At 38.9% G+C, this 19,588-nt stretch overlaps 1 protein-coding gene across 8 annotated transcripts in view; it reads right to left on the bottom strand.

Moving 5' to 3' along the window:
- LOC101420517 (double homeobox protein 1-like) overlaps positions 1-19,588 on the bottom strand; it is a 50,187-nt gene that overhangs the window by 19,188 nt on the left and 11,411 nt on the right. The window lies entirely within an intron of this gene.

Below are 19,588 nucleotides of genomic sequence, written 5' to 3'. Positions count from 1 at the left end.
TTCAAGAAGGAGAAGAGAAGGGAAAGGGGTTGAAAGAGTATTTGAGGAAATAATAGCTGGAAATTTCCCAACTCTCATGAAAGATATGAACTTACATGTCCAAGAAGCTCAGTATGCCCCAATCAGAATAAATGTGAATAGACCTACTCCAAGGCACATATAATACAGAATGTCAAACATCAAAAACAAAGAAAAAATTCTGATAGCAGCAAGGGAGAAGCAAACCATCACATATAAAGAAGGCTCAGTAAGACTTAGTGCAGGGGAAGCAGATATGATTCAAGTGATTGGGCTCCTGCCTATCACCTGGGAGGTCCATAGTTAGGTTCCTGGTGTCTGCCTCCTAAAGAAGACAGCTGGTGCAATTGGCAGAGGTGGCAAGCTGACACAACAAGATGATGCAACAAGAGAGAAAAGAAGAAAAACATAAGAGACCCAACAAAGCAGGGAGCAAAGGTTCCTGGTGCCTCCTAAAGAGGATGAACAGAACAGCAAGTGGCACAACAAGATGACACAACAAGAGACACAAGGGTAAAAACATAACGAGACACTACAAATCAGAGAATGGAGATGGCTCAAATGATTAGGTACCTCCCTCCCACATCAGAGGTCCTGGGTTCAGTTCCCAGTGCCTCCAGAAGAAACAAAGAAGACAAACAGACACAGCAAGTACCAACAACAAGGGGATGGGGAGAGATAAATAAATAAAATAAATCTTAAAAAAAAAAAAAGACTGAGGATTTCTCATCAGAAAACACAGAGGCGAGAAGACGGTGGTATGATAAAATAAGGATACTAAAAGAGAAAAGCTGCCAGTTGAGAATTCTTTATCCAGAAAAACTGTCTTTCAAATATGATTTGAAAGGATAACCAAAGGAGTAAAAAGACAGACAAAAATAAGATGTGGCATATGAAAACCAAAGAATAAAACAGTGGAAGTAAATAATGCATTTACAGTGATATCACTGAATGTGAATGGATTAAAATCCCCAAAATCAAGAGATATAGGCTAAAAGATGGATAATAAAACATGAGCCATCCATATGCTGCCTACAAGAGGCAAACAGTAGCCAAAAGAGAGCAGAAGGGAAGCGCATGTGGCTCAATCAACTGGGCTCCTGTCTACCATTTGGGAGGCCCTGGGTTCACTTCCTAGTGAAGGCAAGCTGGCCCACACCCATGGAAACCTGACAGCATGTGCCCATGGAAAGCTGGCGCAGCAAGATGATGCAACAAAGGGAGACAAGCAGATACAGAAGAACGCACAGCAAATGGACACAGAGAGCAGACAGCAAGCAAGCAACAAGGGGGGTATAAATAAATAAAATAAAACTTAAAAAAAAAAAGAGAGAGGAGTAGCTATACTAATATTGGACACAACAGAATGTAAATGCAAAAAGTTACAAGAGATAGAGAAGGTCATTATATTAATACATTAATAAAAGAGTGTACCAGGAAGAAATTAACAGTCATAAATATCTATGCAACTAACCAGGGTACCTCAAAAAATGAGGCAGTAAGATCAGGAACAAGACAAGGATGCCCACTATCACCCCTTCTATTTAATATTGTGTTAGAAGTACTTGCTTGAGCACTGAGGCAAGAATCAGACATAAAAGGTATCCAAACTAGAAAGGTAGAAGCCAGATTTTCACTATTTGCAGATGACATAATCCTATACATAGAAAACCCTGAGAAGTCTACAAGAAACCTTCTAGAACTTATAAATGAGTCCAGTAAAGTCACAGGTTATAAGATCAATGAGCAGAGGCGGACTTGGCCCAGTGCTTAGGGCGTTTGTCTACCACATGGGAGGTCCACGGTTCAAACCCCAGGCCTCCTTGACCCATGTGGAGCTGGCCCATGAGCAGTGCTGATGCGCACAAGGAGTGCCCTGCCATACAGGGGTGTCCCCCGCCTAGGGGAGCCCCTCGCACAAGAGTGCACCCCTTAAGGAGAGCCGCCCAGGGCAAAAGAAAGTGCAGACTGCGCAGAATGTTGCCAACCACACGGACAGCTGACACAACAAGATGACGCAACAAAAAGAAACACAGATTCCCATGCTGCTGATAACAACACAAGCGGAGAAAGAAGACACAGCAAATAGACACAGAGAACAGACAACCCAGGGTGGGGGGGAAGGGGAGAGAAATAAATTTAAAAAAAAAGATCAATGAGCAAAAATGAGTAGCATTTCTGTACACCAATAATGAGCAAGCTCAGGAGGAAATCAAGAAACAAATACCATTTACAATAGGCAATAAAAAAATCAAATACCTAGGAATAAATTTAACTAAAGATGTAAAAGACTTATACACAGAAAACTATACAACACTGTTCAAGGAAATCAAAGAAGACCTAAATAAATGGAAGAATATTCCCTGTTCATGATTAGGAAGACTAAATATTATTAAGATGTCTATTCTACCAAAACTGATCTATAGATTTAATGTAATCCCAATAAAAATCAACACAGAATTCTTTAATGAACTAGAAAAACTAACTACGAAATTAATTTGGAAAAGAAAGAGGCCCTGAAAAGTCAAAGACATATTAAAAAAAGAAAAAGAAAATTGGAGAATCACACTACCTGACTTCAAAACATACTACAAAGCTACAGTAGTAAAAACGGCATGGTATTGGCACAAGGAGAGACACACTGACCAATGGAAGTGAATTGAGAGTTCTGATATAGATCCTCATATATACAATCACATGATATTTGACAAAGCCACCAAACCCACTCAACTGGGAGAGAATGGCCTCTTCAAAAAATGGTGCCTAGAGAACTGATATCCATATGTAAAAGAATAAAAGAAGATGACCAACTCACACCTTATACAAAAATAAACTCAAGATGGATCAAAGACCCAAATATAAGAGCCAAGACCATAAAGACCTTGGAAAGCAGTGTAGGGAAATATCTACAGGACCTTATAATGGGAAATGGCTTCACCAACTTTACACCAAAAGCACGAGCAACAAAAGAACAAATAGATAAATGGGACTTCCTCAAAATTAAAGCCTTTTGCACCTCAAAGGAGTTTGTCACAAAAGTGAAAAGACAGCCTACTCAATGGGAGAAAATATTTGGTAACCGTATATCTGATAGGAGACTAATATCCTGCATATATAAAGAACTCCTATATCTTGAAAATAAAAAGACAAACAACCCATTTATAAAATGGGCAGGAGATTTAAACAGACACTTCTCCAAAGAACTACAAATGGATAAAAAGAACATAAAAATTGCTCCCAATCACTAGCTGTTAGGGAAATGCAAATCAAAACTACAATGAGATACCATCTTACTCCCATGAGACTAGCAGCTATCAAAAAAACAGAAGACTACAAGTGCTGGACAGGATGTGAAGGAATGGGAACACTTATTCACTGCTTGTGGGAATGCAGAAGGATCCAGCCATTCTGAAGGACTAGCTATAGATATGCCATATGACCCAGCAACTCCACTGCTGGATATATACCCAGTAGAACTGAAAACAAGGACACAAACTGATATATGCACACCAATGTTCATAGCAGCATTGTTCACTATTGCCAAAAGCTGGAATCGACCCAAAGGCCCATCAACAGATGAATGGATAAATAAAATGTGGTATATAAATACAATGGAATACTACTCAGCTATAAGAAGGAATACAGTACAAACACATGTGATAACACAGATGAATCTTGAGGACCTTATGTTGAGTGAAGCACGCCAGGCATTGAAGGACAAATAGTACATGACCTCACTGATGTGAAATAAGTAAACTAAGCTGTCTCAGAGAGCTAGAGACTGGATGATAAAGTTAAAGGGAGTTGGGGGGAGAGAAAGGTTGCGAGCTGACACCTAAATGGGTGAAATCTATGATAAGCTGGAGGTAAATATTTGTACAGGGAAGGGATAAAATGAGGGCATAGGGATACCTTTGGGTGCGGGCTTGAGGGGGGCTAGGGGTGGGAGGATGGGTCAGATGGCCCAAGAAATTGGGGGGGAGGATGGGGGGAACATTTGAACATAGGAGATGGTCAGGTAAGTGGCTGAAACCACAATATTAAGAAAACTCTTTAGAAAATATAATTAGGAAGGTTACCTGTATAAGATGCTTAAGGGAGGTCATCTGACACAGGGAAGGCTTCTAGGGAGTGTGTGAGTGCTCATTTTGTCATAGTGGGTTATATCATTGGGTGGAGACCATACAATGAGTGTGAAGTTATACCCACATCCTGGGGAGGTGTTCTCAAACAAAGGGAAATGTGTCTCTCAAGAGAATTGGAGGCTCCCAATGGGTTAGGGCAATCGAGTATGTCAAGCCCTCAACATTGTTTCAAGTACCTGTGAATATGGTCCTACAAGTAAAGAAGATTGATTATCATTGTGGGCCCTGAGCGCAGAGGGAAAGAGGTATTGAATAGATGGAAATCAGTGTAACTGGGGGACAATGGAAGTGCTCCACAAAATCATGCACTGATGGATATAGGACATGTTAATTACACTGAAAATGTATAAAATTCTGTAAGCTAAAATGGAAACCATAATGTAAAACATAAGATAACTAAAAATTTAGAAAATTGTATAGTATAAAATATAAACCATAATGTAAACCAAAATGGAACCATGTTTAGAAGCTTTGTTTCAATATCTGTACATCAGCTGCAGCAAATATAATATGAACATGTAAAAAGATCATTTTTGGGGAAGGGACAAAGTGTTTGCTGTTGGATATGTGGGAGTACCCTATATTGTATATGTGAATTACTGTGATCTAAAACTTTTGTGAAGACAAACTTAATAATTGGAGAAAAAAAAAAGAATGGATGTAGACACTGAGGAAGAAAAAGAAATTGCCTTGGCACTGTACATACAGGGCAACACCTATTGCAGTGATGAAAGCACAAAACATCAAAAACAAAGCTTTTTCATTTTTTCATTTTTTTATATTTCAATTTATTTTTACTTTGATTTTTCTAAATTAGTATGTATTCTATATCCAACCTTTAAATCCATTACAATATTCCATTTTACTATTAATGGAACTTGGCAATATATTAGGCTTCATTTTTTAAGAAGCTTTGGACCACAGAGAGGTTCTACTATGACAGGGGAGGAATACTGGTATGGGGTGTTACTGATAGGGGGCACATGATTGGAAGGGAGTTCCCCAGGGCATGTATACAGGGTACATAAAAATGTTTGGATATTTTCATAGTAGTTACAGTTTAAAATGACAACTGAGGGAGTGCTGAATTCCTAGCCAGGGGAGCTCTATCACATTCCCCAATGGAACAGCAACAATCCCCCAAAATGTGGCTGGTCTTAACCTTTCAGTTCAAGAAATTCCCCTACTCAAGGGCAAATATTTCCTTTTTTTTGTTTTTTTGTTTTTCTTTCTTTATTTTTTTAATGTTACATTCAAAAAATATGAGGTCCCTGTATATCTCCCACCTCCCTCACCCCACTTCTCCACCCATAACAACAACGTCCTCCATCATCATGAGACATTCATTGCATTTGGTGAATACATCTCTGGGCATCTCTGCACCTCATGGTCAATGGTCCACATCATAGCCCACACTCTCCCACAGTCCACCCAGTGGTCCATGGGAGGACATACAATGTCCAGCAACTACTTTGGAGATTTTTGATGACTGATTTAACCTCTTTAAATGTGACTGGTTTGTTGTGTTCTTGAATTTCTTGTAGAGTCAATGTAGGCTGTTTGTGCATTTTCATATGTGTTTTCTCATTTTTTTCATTCATCTCAAGATATTTGCTGATCTACCTTATAATTTCTTTGACCCATTGATTAAGATTTTGTTATTTGACTTCCATATATTTGTTTATTTCTATGCCTGTTATTGATTTCAAGATTCATTCCATTGTGTTCAGAGAAGATGCTTTATATAATTTCAGTCTCTTAAAATGCATTGAGGGAAGCGGATGTGGCTCAAGTGATAAGGCCTCCGCCTACCATATAAAAGGACCCAAGTTCGATCCCTGGGAACTCCTGGAGAAAAAGAAGAAGAGTAAGCATGCCTACGCGGTGAGCCAAGTGCCTGTGTGATGCCTGCATGGTGAGCCAAGGGCCCGCGTGAGTGCCCGCGTGATAAGCCAGTGCCCACATGGTGACCCAGCGCCTGCGCAAGTGAGTCATGCAGCAAAATGATGATGCAACAAAAGAAAGACAAAGGGAAGAGTCAAAGTGAAGTGCAGCAGAGACCAAGAACTGAGGTGGCACAATTGACAGTAAACCTCTCTCCACATCAGAGGTCCCCAGGATCAAATCCCTCTGAATCCTAGGGGAGAAAGATGAGAAGACAAAAAAAGAGAAACAGATACAGAAGATCACACAGCGAATGGACACAGACAAAACAGCAGGGAGGCAGGAAGTAAGTAATTTTTTAAAAAATTTAAAGAGAGAGAGATAAGATAACTCAACAATAAAAAGACAAACTACCCGATTAAAAAATGGGCAAAAGACTTGACTAGATATTTGTCCAAAGAAGAAATACAAATGGTGAAAAAACACATGAAAAAGTATTCAACATTACTAGCAATTAGTGAAATGCAAAGCAAAACTACAATGAGGTATCATTCCACACCTATCAGAATGGCCCGTTAAACTAGAATATATGTGACCAGAAAATAGAATGAGGTTAGAAAATGGAAAGCTGAGGGTTAATCTGTGCAGATTTGGTAAAAAAGGTTGTTTATAAACCTTTGGAAATGAATAGAAATGGTGAAGGCACATCATAGTGTTTGTAACTAGCAGTGATAATATATGGGTATGACAGTAGGTGAAAGGGAAAGTCTAAGGGCATATATATTACTAGAAGGAAAGCTAAAAAATATAACATGGAACTGTATAACATAGTGAAACTTCATGTGAAATATTAATATGGGTAATATTGCATATATAAGACTGTTTTTTAAAACATAAATATAAATAAAATAGAGAAAGAGAAACAATAGCAGTATGTACAGCAGGGGAAGCATAGATTGAGAGGGGATGAGCTTTCTTTGTTTCTTTGGTCTTTTTTTGTTTTTATTATTATTGGAATAATGAAAATGCTCTAATAATTACCAAAGTGATGAATGCACAACTATGGGATTATACCAAATACCATTGATCGTACACTTTGAGTGGATTGTATGTTTTATTAATATGCATCAACAAAATTGGTTTAAAAAAATATATCAAATGCAATAAAAATTTGGTGTAGCCAAATTATCTACAACAGAAAGGCAATTATCCTAGAAATAATGTTATTATCTCAAAGTATTAGCTGAAATTCACACAATCTGTATTGAATTCAAATTAGCATTTCTTTTTTAAGTCATACGTGGGGATTAGTTCCACCACTTCAGCAAGGGCATGGTTAAATGATTTATTAAAGCTCATCTGTTCTTGCTTCAGAGCAAAAATAACTCTGTCCCTGCCTATCTCTGCACAAGCTAATCTCTTTTCGCTTGAAGCTTGAAAACGGCTTCCTCTTGAACTTTCTGCCGCTAGACAGGATGTGAGTCTAAAGACAAGGTTCCTTGTTCCAAGACTAAACATCCTTGAGAAATTTAACTTTAAACACAGCCCTTGGCCGAATCCAAAAATACATGATATATAAGCAAGAGAAATAAAGCAGACAGAGTCGTCCCCGCATATGCCTTTTGGCGTGGGTGTCTTCATTCCCGCAGCAACTGGCACCCAAACACAGGGCAGCTGACTTGCCTCCTAGCTGAGGGGAATTTTTCGGGATGGCCCCCGGGAACAGCCCAGTGTAACTACAGTCCAGACGTTCTTCGCTGCCAGCGATCACAGCCACCCTTGAGGTAAGCTGCTCACTGGGTTCAGTTATAGAACGTGTCGCCATGGTGAGGTTGGTCCAAACCATGCATCCTGCACCGGCAGGACATCAGCTGCCCTGAGAGAGGTAAGCTGACCACAGATGCTAGTATAACATGGGAAACACATTATCAGAGCAACAGGAGATCTATCTCCACACTTTACAACAACTATTGAAAGCAGCTAATTGTAAAGTGAAAGAAGAACAAATTATTATATGGCTTCAAACAGTACAGACCTTTTGTCCATACTTCCCCAATGAGAGAACCTTGGATTTTGAATCATGGGAACTCTAGACCTAGAATTATGGGGCAAATTGTAAACTTTATGTCTCTGTTGGTGTGTTATAATTGTTTTTGTGTTTGTCTGTTTGTTCAATGCCAGTGTATATTTTAGTGCCTCTGGATGGTAATATTAAATTAATGGATGGAAGTTCCAAAAGGAACTTTATTCAAATAGCTAAAAAAATAAATAAGTGCTTATCTTAATACATAAGTATAAATGCTAATAAGGTCCCTACAATGATAAAAACTGTGAGTCTTGATTAATGAAATTACATAAGTTTCTTCATAAAAAAGTTCTTGCCTAAATTGGAATGAATAGTTTATTTTTCTTCACAGAATAAAATGAAGGATATAAAACTTAAAGGAATATTTTAAAAGGTAAAAGGTTTGTGAGAATGTTAACTGAAATTTGATAAGTTTATTCAAAAAAGTGTGTTTTGTCCTAAATAAAATGACTAGTTTTCATAAAATCAAAATGGAAATACGCAGGACAAAACTTGAATGCATGTCAAGTTGTAGAAAGTATTGTGGTAGCCTTCAGTGAGAGAATGTGTTCTGTGAAAGTAAAATTTGTCTTAAGATAAAGTAATTATAGTCTATGTGGTTATGAATAATTATAAGAAGTTTATGAAAGCATTGTTTTAATTAAAGTGTTTAAATAGCTAATTCCAAGAAGTCATTATTAAACAGAAACTAAATTGATAATAAGAACAAAAAGTAACTTCATACAGGAAAATTTATTGGCAGCCAGCCTCCCCTGTCAACTTATTTCTAAAACACTGTTTCTAGTATTACATGCTACTAAGTATTTGAAATAAAGAAAAGCTACTTTTGCATATAACCAAATTAAACCATGGTTTTAACATTTGTTTAGTGTTGATGGTAATTGCATGTTGTAAGAAGTTTGCTTAGAGGCAGTTTCCAAAATCATTTTGGTAATTTATGTACATAAGGTGTATAGAATGTGTTTTTATTATTAAAGAAACAAAAAATAATTTTGTTCTAAGATAAAATGACTAGTTATTAAGAAAGAATAAAATTTAGGACAAAACCTAAGTGAATACAAAAAGTGCCGAAAATGTGCGGAGACGGAATTTTTATGGTTAAAGTTAAATAAAATTAATGGGTCTATGTATAAAGTTTTAAAAGCTATAGTATCAAATAATGTACCAATGCAAAGTTAAAATTTTGTTCTTTCTCTGTTAAAGTAACAAAGTTTCTTAAATCATCAGTCTGTTTTAGCAAAAGTTTACAAAAAGTTTTTCTCCTGACTATTCAGTATACAAAAAAAGTCTATTTTATCAAAATAGCTTCTTGTAATTTAACCATATCATGTCCTTGGCTGCTTAAGAAGAAACAAGTTTTATCACTTCTAAAGGAACATAATGTTCAAATGTGCTTTCTCAAAGTCAAATCCTGAAAAATACCTTTTATTTCAGGCTGTTGTAAACGATTTATTCTTTTACCTTGAAAAAAGTGAAGTAATAAAATAGTTAAGTTGATTTAATAAGTTATAAATTAAATGAACAATATTTAAAAGCATTATAAAATTAAAAGGGATTCTTTAACCCTCTGTTAAAGTTGCATGAGTAAAAAGTTCATATGAATACTTAAAGAGTATATAAACTTCCCCAAAATTTAATAGTTTTCCAATGTAATATGGAACAAAATATAATGTTAATCAGTTTTAATATATATATATCATAAAAACAACCTCTCTGCCTGGAAATCAAAAAGCAAATGCTTTAACTCATACTCATCTGATTTCCACTGAAAGCTGGCAAAAGGCAAATGCTGTAACTCAATCTTGTCCAATTTACATTGAAAGCTGCCACGGGGTAATCTATAACAATAAGCTATCATAAATTAAAGTAACACCACTGCTGTGTGCAGCAACCCTAAATACTGTTAGTTTATTACAAAAATTAATACCTAATTATGTCACTATCAATTTTAAAGCTTGCTAAAGCTTTCTCTAATACCTCCTTAAGCAAGTCAAGCCAGTCTGCATTCATATGTGAACAAGCCAACAGTAAATTTTACAGTGCTTTCCCAAGGCTGTGTGCATAACCCAATCATCTAACCTAGCCTAATAACAAAAATCTAACTGTATAAAAAACCTGTAGTTTAACTCTATTTCATTATATTAATAATATGTTCACAAATAATTTTTTTTAAAGAATAATCTCACTCTACCTTAAAACGATGCTTACAAAACAAAAAAGGGGGAAACAGGGTGTTAGGTCTAACCAGTCCAAAAGATGTCATACAAATAGCCTTATGTACTTTAAATTTTTTTAATTGCAATGAGGATGGTTATACAACAGACATTTTGAGATAGCAATTGTAAAAACTTATCTTAAAGTGTTATACAAACCCCTGGATGGACAAAAAGCTAATGGTAATTAACATGGTACAGTAAATTTACTAACATGGCGAAGAGGGTATGCATGAGTTCTCTCCCCAGGAGGATCTCTTTGGCTCCCAGCAAAGCAAGTAAAACTATCACACCATTGCCCGGTGGGATCTGCAGCACTACCCAATACCAAGCCTGGAGGCACTCAACCTGCAATCAACCAACACCCTCCTGAGGATTACCCAAGGAGCCGAACCAGTTATACAGGAGAGTCTTTAAAAATTAGGCAACCAAGCACAAGCTCTTATGGCACAAGCTGGGTGCCCTAAGATGCCTAAAATTACTTTTTTAGCTTATTTCGCAGTATTCACTACTGCTTCTGCTAAAGTGGGAACATGGAAAATGTACATATGCTCATCCTTATGTCTTTTAACCCCTGCACTGCTCATCACACCTATTGGTCCCATATAACAGATGCAGCCCTATTTGCTCTCACCTCCTGGTGGGATCCTGAGCCCCCATTATCCTCAAACAATTCAACATGGACAGGAAGATATCAGAGTTCCTGCCGCCGGGCCACTAATAAATGAAAGCCAGACAGCAACTAAATTGTCACTGGGGGGGGCATTTTAGCATTTGTGTCACTCCTTTAAAATGGAAATAACACCCCACATAATTGGAACCAAATAAAAAGCACCTTCAAATGCCTTCTCCACTCGTATATCGGATGAAGTGGGGGCTCTCCATCTCCAATTAAAGCAGCAATTATGGAACTTAAAAAATCAAACTCAACAAACCGCACTAAAAATTTTAGTCAAACAGTTACAATGTCTGAATCCTTCGATATGGTTTTCCAATCTAAATTTTAAATGGTGGGCAACAACAGGAAGATTAATTTGTCTCTGTCTTGTTATATTTATAGAATGCTATGCATCTTCCAGCTATGGCAACATATCACACAACATTATGAGTACCTGGCTGCCATAGCCACAGCTACTCAAATAAAACCACCTGCTCATAAAAGAAAGGGGGGTGGGGGGGATGTGGGGACTACCCCCACCACTTTGACAAGGACATGGTTAAATGATTCATTAAAGCTCGTCTGTTCTTGCTTCAGAGCAAAAATAGCTCTGTCCTTGCTTATCTCAGCACAAGCTCTTTTCACTTGAAGTTTGAAAACGGCTTCCTCTTGCCCTTTCTGCCACTAGATAGGACGTGAGTCTAAAGACAAGGTTTCTTATTCCAAGACTAAAGATCCTTGAGAAATTTAACTTTAAACACAGCCCTTGGCTGAATTCAAAAATACATGATATATAAGCAAGAGAAATTAAGCAGACAGGGCCTCCCTGCATATGAGTTTTGGTGTGCGAGTCTTTCATTCCCACGGCAGTCACTCTCATTGTATCCAAACTAAATTTCCAGATTTAAGAGAAAGCTTTTGATCAACAAAAAGACACCTCTCCCCTTCCTCGCCATCTCTAACCATTTCTTTGTTAGGGAGAGGTCAAAGTCTGAATGTCTGTCCTTGTCCCTATTAGATTCCAATAGCCAGTACCATTTCATAACACAATAACAAGGAATTAATCTCTGCTAAAAATTTACTGACCAAGATGGCAGTGAGATATTTTTTTTTGTTTAAAAAATCTGATTTTAATATTGCCACTCCAATATCTTTTGTTGAGCATATAACATAAACTTTTTTAGATGAAATAGACTTTTTTAAAGATACATAGATGACACAAAATAAGATAGCTATTATTAAAAAATGGAAAACAGATTTTTTAAAAAAAGGAAAATAAAAAGTGTTGGCAGAAAGAAAGCCACAGGGAAGAGCCAAAGTCAGCAGATCAGAAAGGAAAGGAGAGGACATTGTTATGTACTGATTGCCAGACCTCCAGATGCTACTGATCTGGGAGGAAGCAAGCCTTCTAGACAGCATATCTCAAACAGTGAGTCACAGAAGACCCAATATGGTGACAAAGTAGGAAACTCTAACAAATCAGCTCCCACAGGGCAACTAATAATCAGCCAGGATCTTCCAGATCAACTGTTTGCAGGACCCTAGAGACCAGAAGAACATAGTGCACCATCAAGGGAAGAACAAGAGGAGGAGACTAACAGCCTGCGGTGAAGATTCCTGAGTGGCTTCCTCCACATTGCAGAGGTGGCTGCCCATCCCTGAATGGTGAGGAAGGCCATCTCGGGACCCACTGCCAGGCTGGAAGCAGAAGCTCTTTCCCAAAGGCAAGGTGGGGGAAGTGGCCTGGCACCAACTACAGCTGTTGATTGGCAAATTTGGGTACCTGGATTTCAATCTTGAACACAGCTGAGGTTTAAACCTGTCCATGCCACAAAGAAGCCAGCAGCCGGAAGTGGATGTGGCTCAAGCAATTGGGCTCCCATCTACCATAAAGGAGGTCCAGGGTTCAATGCCCAGGGACTCCTGGTGAAGGCAAGCTAGCCCCCACGGAGTGTTGGCCTGCACAAAGTGCTGCCCCCTGCAGGAGTGCTGCTCCACACAGGAGTGCTGGCCCATGTGGAGAGCTGGTGCAACAAGATGATGCAACAAAGATACACAGAGAAGAGATAGTAAGAGGCACAGCAGATGAGAAAGCTGAGGTGGTGCAAGAGAATGACTGCCTCTCTCCCACTCCAGAAGGTCCCAGGATTGGTTCCTGGAACTGCCTAATGAGAATACAAGCAGACACAGAAGAAGACAAAGCGAATAGACACAGATGGACACAGAGAGCAAAGGGGGTGGGGAGGGGCAAGGGGGAAATAAATAAATAAATGAATGAATGAATGAATGAATGAATGAATGAATGAAGCCAGCAGCCTTTTATGCTGTCTCTGCCCCCAGCAGAAGTAGAAGGAGTAGAAGCAGGGGTGACTGAAAAACACACCAGTCCCCCAGGGTGGGAGGGAAGCAGAGTCACACTGGGCCCCATCACCCCCTGGAGAGAGAAGTGCACACTCTCAGGCAGTACGGGCAGATTCAGCCAGCCCACCTTGAGGCCACTGCACATGTGGCCCCAACACGCCCCTGGATGGAGTGGAAGTGTGCACTCTCTTGGGCAGTGCAGGCAGATTCACCCTGCTAACCCTGAACAGCCGCTGCACTCGCACCCCCAAGATGCCCCAGGAAGGAAAGGAACCAAGAGCAGTCCTGTCACTCTCTCTCAAGAAGCACAGGCAGTCGCCCCACCCACCTGGGGCAGGGGGAGGACAGCACGGCGGTGGCAGTTGGGCAGAGAACTCAGATCTCAGGGGCTGGGAGCTGAGCAGCGGTTTCATCAAGGATAGGCTGGTAACCTCGGCCTCAATCACATCCCCACCAGGAGGTAAGGCAGCTGAGAATTAAAGGCACAGAATAACCTTGGACAGCAGGGAACAATTGGATAAAAAGTGCCTACCTGCTGGGTACCTTAGGAGAACCTAGCTTGGGAGAGACATCACAGAGATTGGAGGCCTTTAGGGTCTCTCCTCCAGAGCACATTGGAATTGATCTACACTCCCTTCATAGGTCCCTTCATAGGTCCTCTGAGCCACAGCTAGGAAGGTTGTCTCCCATGGGACATTTCTACCAAAATTAGCACTCCAGGTAATAGCAATGAGAGAAGATAAAAGGAGTATTAAAAATATAGAGGCAAATAGAAAACAAACTGAACAGACTAACATTCACAGAGGAAGAACAGGGGAAGCTTTAGCGAAAAGCCAACCAATAAGAAAGCCACAGGCTAAAGAGAGAAACTGAACACAGAAAAAACACATTAAAAAAACCAGATGCCAAGATACCAGCAAAATTACAAGCCACATTAAGAAAAAGGAAGATACAGCCCAGCCAAAGGAACAAATTAAACCTTCAGACAAAATACAGGATTTGAGACAACTAATCACAGGTATCCAAACAAATCACTGATTGAATATAAATACGAATTTGAGGGAAGCGGACTTGGCCCAGTGGTTAGGGCGTCCGTCTACCACATGGGAGGTCCGCGGTTCAAACCCTGGGCCTCCTTGACTCGTGTGGAGCTGGCCCATGCGCAGTGCTGATGCACGCAAGGAGTGCCCTGCCACGCAGGGGTGTCCCCCACATAGGGGAGCCCCACATGCAAGGAATGTGCCCCGTAAGGAGAGACGCCCAGTATGAAGGAAAAATGCAGCTTGCCCAAGAATGGGCCGCACACATGGAGAGCTGACACAACGAGATGACGCAACAAAAAGAAACACAGATTCCTGGTGCCGCTGATAAGGATAGAAGCGGTCACAGAAGAACACACAGAGAATGGACAACTCAGCAGACAACTGAGGGGGGGGAGGGGAAAAAGATTAGAGCAGAAATAAATGAAATTAAGGGGAAAAAAAGAGAAAATCAACAAAACGAAAAGCTCATTCTTTGAGAAGATCGATAAAATTGACAAAATCCCTACCTAGACTAACAAAGGAAAAAAGAGAGAAGGTGTAAATAAATATAATCAGAAAAGAAATAGCAGAAGTTAGAACGGAACCTACAGAAAGAAAAAGAATCATAAAAGGATATTATAAGAAACTGTACGCCAACAAACTAGACAATATAGATGAACAAATTTCTAGAAATGCACAATCAACCTATACTGATATTACAAGAACACAAGAACTTTTTTTTTAAAGATTTATATTTTATTTCTCTCCCCTTCCCTGCCCACCCCCTCCCCCAGTTGTCCGCTCTCTGTGTCCATTCACTGTGTGTTCTTCTGTGTCCCTTGTATTCTTGTCAGCAGCACCAGGAATCTGTGTCTCTTTTTGTTGAGTCATCTTGCTGCGTCATTTCTCCGTGTGCGCAGTGCCACTCCCGGGCAGGCTGAACTTTTTTGCGCTAGGCGGCTCTCCTTACGGGGTGCACTCCTTGCATGTGGGGCTCCCCTACGTGGGGGACATCCCTGCATGGCATGAGACTCCTTGCACGCATCAACACTGCGAGTGGGCCAGCTCACCACACGGGTCAGGAGGCCCTGGGTTTGAACCCTGGACCTTCCATGTGATAGGCGGACGCTCTATCCATTGAGCCAAATCCGCTTCCCTAGAATTCAAGAACTTAACAAACCAATCACATTTAAGGAGACTGAATCCATCATCAAAAATCTCCCAAAAAGAACGAGTGTTGTTGGGGGGGGGGGAGAGGGGGGGTGGGGGGGTGGGTTTGAATGGGACCTCACATATATATTTTTAATGTAATATTATTACAAAGTCAATAAAAAATAAAAAAATTAAAAAAAATAAAATAAAATAAAATAAAATAAAAGCACATGATACCAGCAAAAAAAAAAAAAAAAAATCTCCCAAAAAGAAAAGTCCAGGACCAGATGGCATCACAGGTGAATTCTACCAAGCATTTTGAAAAATATTAGCACCAATCCTGTTCAAACTCTTCCAAAATACTGAAGAGGTGGGAAAATTACTCAACATATTTTATGAAGCCAACATCACCCTAATACCAAAGCCAGATAAAGATAATAAGAAAAGAAAATTACAGACCAATCTCTCTAATGAATATAGATACAAAAATTCTGAACAAAATACTTGCAAACCAAATACAACAACATTTCAAAAGACTTATACATCATGACCATGTGAATTTATTCCTGGCAAGCAAGGCTGGTTCAACATAAGAAAATCAATCAACATAATACACTATATTAACTGAAGGAAAAAAAAACACAATAATTTCAATCGACACAGAAAAGGCATTTGATAAAATCCAGCACCCTTTTTTGATAAAAACAATTCAAAAGATAGGAATAGAAAGAAAATTTCTCAATATGATAAAAGGCATATATATGAAAAACCCACAGCCAACATCTTATTTAATGGGGAAACGTTGAAAGCTTGCCTTCTAAGATTGGAAACAAGACAGAATGCCCACTCTCACCATTGCTATTCAATATTGTACTAGAAGTTCTAGTTAGGGCAAAGAGACAAGGGGAAAAAAATGAAAGGCATCCAAATAGGGAAAAAGGAAGTAAAACTCTCACTGTTTGCAGATTACATGATCCTGTACTTACAAAATCCTGAAGTATGCATGACAAAGCTAATTGAGCTAATAAATGAGTTCAGGAAAGGAGCAGTATACAAGATCAACATGCAAAAATCAGTAATGTTTTTCTACACTAGTAGTGAACAATCTGAGGAGGAAATCAGGAAAAATTCAATTTTAAATAGCAACAAAAAGACTAAAATGCCTAGGAATCAATTTAACCAAAGAAGTACAGGACTTATATGCAGAAAAGTACAAAACAATGCTAAAGAAATGAAGAAAGACCTAAACAAATGGAAAGACATTCCATGTTCATGGACTGGAAGACTAAATATCGTGAAGATGTCAATCTTACCCAAACTGATTTAATAATTCAATGTAATACCAATCAAAATTCCAACTGTCTACTTTACAAAATTAGAATAAGTAATTACCAAACTTATTTGGAAGGGATAATACACCTGAATAACCAAAAGTATTCTAAAAAAGAAGAGTGAAGTGGGAAGAATTTCACTGCCTGGCCTTAAAACATATTACAAAGCTACAGTGATCAAAACAGCATGGTACCTTTTTGTGTGATCTATGTATCTTTTTTAAAAATAGACAATTTAATAAATAAATAAATAAAAAATTAAAAACCAGCAGGGTACTGGAATAAAGAGAGACACATTGATCAATCGAATAAAATCGAGAATCCAGAAACAAACTCTCACCTATAGAGTCAACTGGTTTTTTATAAACTTATCAAGTCCATGTTAATGACACAAAACAGTCTCTTCAACAAATGGTGCTGGGACAACTGGATATCTATAACCAAAAGAATAAAAGAGGACCCCAATCTCACTTCCTATACAAAAATCAACTCAAAATGGATCAAAGACCTGAATATAAAGCCAGGACCATAAAATTACTAGAAGAAAATGTAAGGAAACATCTTCAAGACCTTGTGGTAGGTGGTGGTTTCTTGGACCTTATACCAAAATAGATAAATGGGATCTCCTCAAAATTAAACCTCACAGGGCTTTGTCAAAAGGGTGAGAAGGTAGTCAACACAATGAGAGAAAATATTTGGAAATCACATATCAGATAAAGGTTTAATATCCAGGATATATAAAGAAATATTACAATTCAACAATAAAAAAGCAAATGAGGGAAGCAGCTGTGGCTTAATCAGTTGGGCTCCCGTCTACCGTGTAGGAGGCCCTAGGTTCACATCCTGGGGCCTCCTTGTGAAGGCAGGCTCACCTGCAGGTTGCAGAGCACTGCCCAGCCCGCAGGTGCCACAGAGAGCCAACTCAGCAGGGTGACCCAACAAAAAAGGGAGACAAGCAAGAACACAGAAGGGCATGCAGCGAATGGACACAGAGAGCTGACAGCAAGCAAGCTGCAAGAGGGAAGGGAAAATTAAATAAATAAATACAGACAAAGAAGAGCACACAGTGAACGGACACAGAGAGCAGAAAGCATGCAAAAAAAAAAAAAGCTGCAAAGGCAGGGGATAAAAAAAAAAAATGGCCCAGGAACAGATGTGGTTCAAGCAGTTGGGCTCCCATCTACCATATAGGAGGTCCAGGGTTCGATGCCCAGGGCCTCCTGATGAAGGCAAGCTGGCCCATGTGGCAAGCTGGCCCATGCAGAGTGCTGGCCCATACCAGAGCGCCAGCCAACGCGGAGAGCCAGTGCAGCAAGATGACACAAAAAGAGACACAGAGGAGAGACAATAAGAGACATAGCAGAACAGGGAGCTGAGGTGGCGCAAGAGAATGATTGCCTGTCTCCCACTCCGGAAGATCCCAGGATCGGTTCCGGGAACCGCCTAATGAGAATATAAGCAGATACAGAAGAACACACTGTGAATGGACACAGAGAACAGACAATGGGGTGAGGAGAAATAAATTTTAAAATCTTATTTAAAAAAAAAGGCAAATGACTCAATTGAAAAGTGGACAAATGACTTGAATAGACATTTTTCCAAAGAAGAAATACAAATGGAAAAAAAAACACATGAAAAAATGCTCAACATCACTAATGATTTGGGAAATGCAAATCAAAACTATAATGAGACATCATTTCACACCTATCAGAAGGGCCACTATTAAAAAGAGAACTACAAGTGTTGGAGAGGATGTAGAGAGAGAGGAATGCTAATTCACTGTTGGTGGGAATACAGAATGATACAGTCACTGTGGAGGACTGGCAGTTCCTAAAGAAGTTAAATGCAGACCTGCCACATGACCCTGCAATACCAAACTGGGAGCAGTGTCATGAACAGACATCTGCACACCTATGTATATAGTGGCATTATTCACGATTGCAAAAAGTTGGAAATAATGCATATGTCCATCAACTGATGAATGAATAAAGAAACTGTGGTGTATTCACATGATAGAATATGCAAGAAGAAACGAAGACATAAAGCATATGACAACCTGGATGAACCTGGAGGACATTATGTTGAGCAAGCAAATCAGACACAAAAGGACAAATACTGTATGACTGCATTACTATGAACCAAAAAAAATTTTTATATGTATTCAGTACATTTAATTGAGAAATGTATGTTTTATTCAACTGTGTTTTCTTTTTATTTTTTAATTATTGTTTATATTTTTAACTATAAAATGTACAAGTTAAAAATATATTACTAGCTTAGGGAAATACAGATCAAAACTACAATGAAGGACGTGAACTAACATTTGCACACAGATGTTCATAGCAGCATTATTCACAATTTACTAAAATACGCAAACAACCTAAATGTCCATCAACTGATGAGTGGATATACAAAATGTGGTATATACATACAATGGAGTACTATTCAGCAGTAAGAAGAAATGAAATCAGGATGTATAGGATAACATGGATGAACCTTGAGGACATTATGTTGAGTAAAATAAGACAGACACAAAAGGACAAATATTGTCTAGTCTCACTATTATGAACTAAAACAATGAGTAAACCTCCAGAAGTAAACTCTAGAGTATAGGTTACTAGGAAATAGAATGTGGGCTGAGAATGGGAGATTATGCTATATATGTAGAATTTTTAATAAGGTTTTTGTAAATGTGTGGAAATTAAAAGAGTTGATGGT

The sequence above is a fragment of the Dasypus novemcinctus genome, chromosome 6 (genome assembly GCF_030445035.2).
Source record: "Dasypus novemcinctus isolate mDasNov1 chromosome 6, mDasNov1.1.hap2, whole genome shotgun sequence".
NCBI lineage: Eukaryota > Metazoa > Chordata > Mammalia > Cingulata > Dasypodidae > Dasypus > Dasypus novemcinctus.
This window is presented reverse-complemented; position numbering and strand designations above follow the sequence as displayed.